Source organism: Aphelocoma coerulescens, unplaced genomic scaffold (genome assembly GCF_041296385.1).
Source record: "Aphelocoma coerulescens isolate FSJ_1873_10779 unplaced genomic scaffold, UR_Acoe_1.0 HiC_scaffold_61, whole genome shotgun sequence".
Lineage (NCBI taxonomy): Eukaryota > Metazoa > Chordata > Aves > Passeriformes > Corvidae > Aphelocoma > Aphelocoma coerulescens.
The window spans coordinates 2,701,504-2,707,503 of record NW_027183960.1 but is presented as its reverse complement, the minus strand read 5'-3'; positions in this window follow the sequence as shown (position 1 = coordinate 2,707,503).

Genomic DNA, 6,000 nt, shown 5'->3' with positions numbered 1-6,000 from the left:
TGGACAAATTCTGGGACATCGTGGAGAAGAATATTCTCACTTCAAACAGGAAGGGTTGGGACTGGATCAAACAGGGAACTCTCATGTTCTGATTCTAGCCTGTGATTTGTATTAAGAAGGCGGAGAATCACAACTTCCATCAGTGCCACATCATATACCCTGTTTGAATCATTCTAACACGGGGCATGCCAACCACGTCAAATATAAGTAATTAATCTAGAGGGAAATTGGCATTTCACACCGTCGACACCCTAGTTGTAAAGGGTGTCAAGCACAAAATCAACCCCCTATCCAGACAAAATCATAAGCAACAAAAGCAATAACTTTGCTCTGCAGATGGGAATTACTAGTGCCTGTTGAATGGGAAACACCTAAGATACGATAAGATACTACAGTTAAAAAGGTGCCAAAAGAAATTTGCCTAAAAGCTACAAAGGAAGTGACAAGGAAATAGAGGGCAAGACCGGGTCGGCCACTGTACTCGCCACCGAGAAGATCCAATACACCTGCTATGGGTTGCAACCTCATAGGCAAGGGAGGTGGGAGTATAAGCCATGCCGGACCTCTGTTATTCCTTCTTTTGTCACTTCTCCTGGTCCCTTTTGGGACACCGGCAAGACCATGTTACAAATGCTATCGAAAGCTCTACATGGAAAGACACCGGGGCTTCTTTCTTATTACTCATACCCATACCAACAGTCACTGTTATGACTCATCCAAATTAGGTATTTGCATGCATAAAGGAGAAAAATATTGGATTACAGAAAATTTAGGAACAAGTGGAAACAGACTAAGAAGCAATTGTCCAAAAGGAGAAAAATAGATTTGCTCCACAGCTGCCACCAGGGGAACAGTCCAAGATTTGGTAAAAGAGCAAGTGGTAAGTAAAGATACAAAGCCAGCACAGCAACCTCGCCCTATATTCACCTCACCACGCCAGGACCTGTATGCAAAGCTCAAACAACAAAGAGGAAAAAACCCCAAGGTTAGGAAAAAACCTGTTTGTGGAATTGGGGGAGAGGATAGGTAAAGAACTTAACATAACCAACTGTTGGGTCTGTGGAGGAGCTTTAATGACAGAAGAATGGCCACGGAAAGGTAGCAGCGTAGGCCCGGTAGAACTCCTTAAATGGAACCGGACAAATATAAGAGGGGGGAACTGACCTGAGGGGTGGATTTTAAGTTCAACAGTGATAGGGGAAGAATGCCTCTGGCGAACTGGGATAAACTTTCTTAATGAAGTAGGAAACACTCCCTGTAAAAGCTATAAAGTGAGTAACAAAACTTCAAGGTGGTGGGTCCCAGAAAAACCAACTTGGTATTGAGCCCAGAAAAAAGGAAAAGACTGTGTATATGATCATGAAGTTGGACTCTTTCAGTGTAATGACACGAGGAAAAATCCTTATTTTGGAATCCCAGAAATAGCCAAATTTGGGGAGAATATAAATCAACAAGAAGGTGATTATTGGAAAGCACCAGATGGCTTCTTTTGGATATGTGGGAAAAGGGCATCCCCAAGACTCCCTTCACATTGGAAAGGGAGTTGTACACTAAGAATCATTCAACCAGGGTTTTTCCTTTTCCCAGAACCAGTGGGAGATCAATTAGGTATACCTCTCTATGAAGACTTCAAAAGAAAGAAAAGAGATTTAATTGGAGGATTCCAAAAATGGAAAGATGAGGAATGGCCCCCTGAACGAATATTAGAAACAGATGGGCCAGCTACCTAAGCACAAGATGGAAGTTGGGGATATCAGACCCCAGTTTACATGCTGAATCGTATCATCAGACTCCAAGCTCTTGTAGAAATCATAACCAATGAAACAGCTGGGGCTATGGAATTAATAGTCAGCCAGCAACGCCAAACCAGAGCTGCAATACATCAAAATAGGCTGGCTTTAGACTATTTACTGGCCGAAGAAGGCGGTGTGTGCAGGAAGTTCAATACATCGGACTGTTGTTTAAAAATTGATGACAATGGGGATGCCGTTCTAGATATGGCCAACCAAATCAGAAAAATAGCCCATGTACCAGTCCAAAAATGGGAATCAATGATGTCTGCTAACTGGTGGGATGGCATATTGGGGAAAGAATGGTGGAAGAAGCTAGGTTTCTTCCTCTTATGTGCTACAGCTAGTCTAATATTTCTCCCTTGCTTGATCCCCTGCTTTATTCGGCTAATCACCAGCATAGTTCAAGGCATGCAAGTTGTGGCAATGCCTACTGACCCAAAGTTGGCTATGTCTGGAACAGCACAAAAAATTATGGCATTAAAAAGACAAAGTGATACAAAAGACCCTCTTGAAGAAGCCAAATTGATCTGTGAAAAGAACGAACAGACATTAGAAGCCAAGAAAAAAGAATTATTGCTCAAGCCAAATGATTTATAAAATAGAAAAGGGGGGATTGTTATAAACATATATTATATTAGCTTCTCGCAAAGTATAAAGTAGATATTATATAACGTTAGAAATGCTTTCTGCTGTGTGGATGTAGTTTTCTCTCTTTTTAGCAAGAATGTTAGCAAGTGTGAGCACGTAAGATAACCTCCAAACGAACAGAGGATGAGGCCCGAAAAGCTGCTAATCAACACTTTGTCTAGGGAGCAAAAGGGCCCAAAGGCTACTCCGCCCGGAGAACGGGCGGCCAGGAGAGTCCGGGAGATTTTATCACCACTCTGCCTGAAGAGACGAAGAGGCCCAAAGCTGCAATCAGCCCTGACTGTCTGGAGAATTAAGAAATCCACCCTACCATCGACTCTTGCCTAGCGGGCCCAACCCCAAGAATCAAGAGAAATAAAACCACAAGGCAGAAGACTAGGCACGCTCTAAAAAGGCGGAACCAAGGAGTGGCCATGCAGAACAGCTCCAGGAAAAGTTTTAATATGAATAAAGAACAGACAGTAAAAACGGTATAAAAAGGACTGACCTCTGGCATCAGGTGTGCTCTTGGCAGAGCGCCAAGGCAACTGGCTGTTACCCCGTTGCTTTATTTGATGTGTCTCTTATTGTCTTTATATTAAACCCCTTTAAATTCTCACAGGAGAGTGAACTTCGTTTTTCACAGAGAGAAGTTGTTCCCCCTGACAGCTAAGCTCCAACTACGGTGTCGCTTATGTCCTTCCCAGGACGGGCGGGAAAACGCCTCGGCGCAGCGCAGCGCTGGCCGGGAGCGGCCGGCACGGCACCGAGCGCGCTCCCCACTCCCTCCCGCCCGCGCCGCTGCGGAGACCCCGGGTTCGCCGGAATCGGCCACATGCTGCACGGAGGGCAGCGCGGCAAAGGCGGCCTCCCCTCGTCGCCCGGGGAAGGCCGGCCTCGGATCCCCGCTCTCTCCACCGGCACGGGCAGTGCCAGCAGCCTCTCGCTGTGGTCGCCGCTGGCCGAAAGCCTCGCCGCGCACCGCCCGGCCGGCCCCGCCGCTCCGCGGGGTCACACGGCACCTGCCGTGGGCGGCCGCCGAGCGACAGGAAGCAGAAGCGCTCACCGCCGCGCCGCTCGCCGCCCCGCCCGGGCGCTCCTCTCCTCGCGCTACCACGATGGCGCCGGCCCGCCCCGCCTTCCCCGTCGCCTGCGGCGCAACGCGGCTGCTCCGAGCCACGCAGCACGCGTGCGGCCGGGCCCTGCCGAGCTGCCGGCGGAGCCGGGGCACAGCCCGGGCGGGAGAGCTTCCGGCGAGGCTGGGCGGGCGGCGAGCGCGGCCGAGCGTGAGCGCGCCAGGCGGGCGGCGGGCGGCGGCGTGATGGAGAGCTAGATGGAGGCGGCAGCACCGCGCGGCATAAAATAGCTGATCGTCCGGCAGCCGCCCGCTCCGCAGCCCCTCGGCTGCTGTCGAGAAGGGCCCCAGCCCTGGCCGCGCCGGTGGCGAGGCGGCTCCGCAGCCCGCGGGCAGCCCTGGCGGGGCAGGGGAGCACTGCGGGCAGCCCTGGGGCCGCGCAGCCGTCTGCAACGCGCGGTGGGAGCCGCTGGGAACTATTTTACACGTCCCGGGGGGCTGGAGAGGAGCACGGAGACCACGCGGCAGGTCGCTGCCGTTAGGGAAAATTAATCCACGATGCCTGAGGTTTATATCCGAAAAGGAGACAGAGGAGTCCTGCAACATTCTTCGACTACAGGGAGAGTCCATGGGGCTTTTCCCATGGCGTCTGTCAAACGGTTGCGGGATGCAGCCCCCTTTTGATGCCAAGTTCCCGGCCACAGCACCCTCTTCCTTTTCCCCACTGGCTGAGGTATTCGGGAGATACAGACTTCCGGAACTGCCTACTCTATGCGCCCCCCTCTAATATGCACCCCCCTCTTGGCATCGAGAAGAAAGATAAGAACCCCATTCCTAATGCTCTTAAGTCTTTGTTGCCTTGCTCTAGGTTCAGGAATTTAACACGGCCTTGATTAATCAACAGTCTCTGATGATTAGTAACAGTTCTAGAGAACTCCTAGTTTCTTCTGTTACTTCACTAGCCATAACTTCCTAGCCTTGTCTACAGGCCGATTCACACGGTCTCTTTGTAAAGACTCATCCATCTCATTCCTTTTAATCCCTCCTCTTTTTATTTGCTCTGTATTTGTCTTTACAAACCTTAATTACCATGGATTTAATTTTTTCTTCTGGAGTCTTCTTGGGTTTTGCTATTATTTGCAGTGACATTCTTTTCTGTCCTTTTGTAGTCATTTCTGGATCAGATAGGCATGGCTGCTAGCGGCATCCCCTTGAGCACCTGCTGAAAGAGCTGCAGCCAGCATGGTGTCACGCATGGTAAAAAGATGAGAATTGCGATAGCATATAAGAGGAGAAATCGTATTCATTTAGCCCAGAGCTGGCCAGTTAACTATGAAAATATGTCCCATTCCCATCCTTTCAACATTTGGACAGGTCCACGAGCTGACGTTATTTCCTTTGTTATTTGTTTGACCACTTTTCCGCTGTCATCTGCTTGCAAACAGCAGCTCGAGTCATTTAATTTCCCACAAACTCCTCCTTCTTCTGCCAACAGATAATCTAATACCATCCAATGTTGAATTACCGCTTTCCTCATTTAAGTGGGTTGCTCAGCAAAAAGGTCAAGCGCTGTGGCTGGCTGGTTGGTAATTATTTCCGAGACAGCTTGTAACCTAATTATCTCCTTCAAATGATAAATGGGTTCCCAGGCATCTGGGATTAATTCCTTAGGTTTCCAAGGGGCTGGTCCATCGTGTTGGGTAACTTGTTCTGTTGGCCGTTCGTCATTTCCCCGTTTTGGGGTGCTCCCTCCAGCCAGGGCTGCATCAGCTGACTGCTTTTCTCTAATTAAATCATCACAGATTTTGATTCCTAAGCGATTTCCCAGAACTTGTAGTAGCAAAAAGAACAACAGTCTACTAAATATACCATATCCCTGACCAGTTTGGAGGTAACCTGAGCTAAGCATGTTGGCCACAAATCCAATACTGTCCTTTCAAAGCCCGTGTTCCATTAGCAAAGGAACCTACCCATGGTCATCAATTGGTGGCTCAAAATACAGCAGGATTCCCGGGCCTAACGGTCCTCCAACAAGAGTTGCCCCACCATAAGGGTCCCAGCATTTGCATTTCCAAGCTCCCGCACAGGGTTCCCACCTACATTTACATCTGCAAGCTGCTTGGTTGGATTTGGAGCAGAACTCACTAAAAGGCTTTGAGTTCCAATCCGGTGTGGCCATTCCCACTGATAATCACAAACAACATGTCTTCTACTTGTGGAATTTTTGTGGGGACTGCTCAAAAACAGGTGGTCAAAAAAACCCCTTGTCCCTCCCCATTGCTTTACAGGCTTCCAAATATTTTTGGTAAGTGTGATAAGAACGCCTTATGCAGCTACTGTTAGTGAGCCGAACAGGTATTTGATTGCATTTGCCTTGATATTTGGAACAATTGGAAGGAGGGCAATTGGGGGTCCAAACCCAGTTGTTCAAGCCCAGAGGGAAAGTCAATTGACAATTGCCTTTTCCTACATAGACACGCCCTATCCTATTTAGGCAATAAGTGC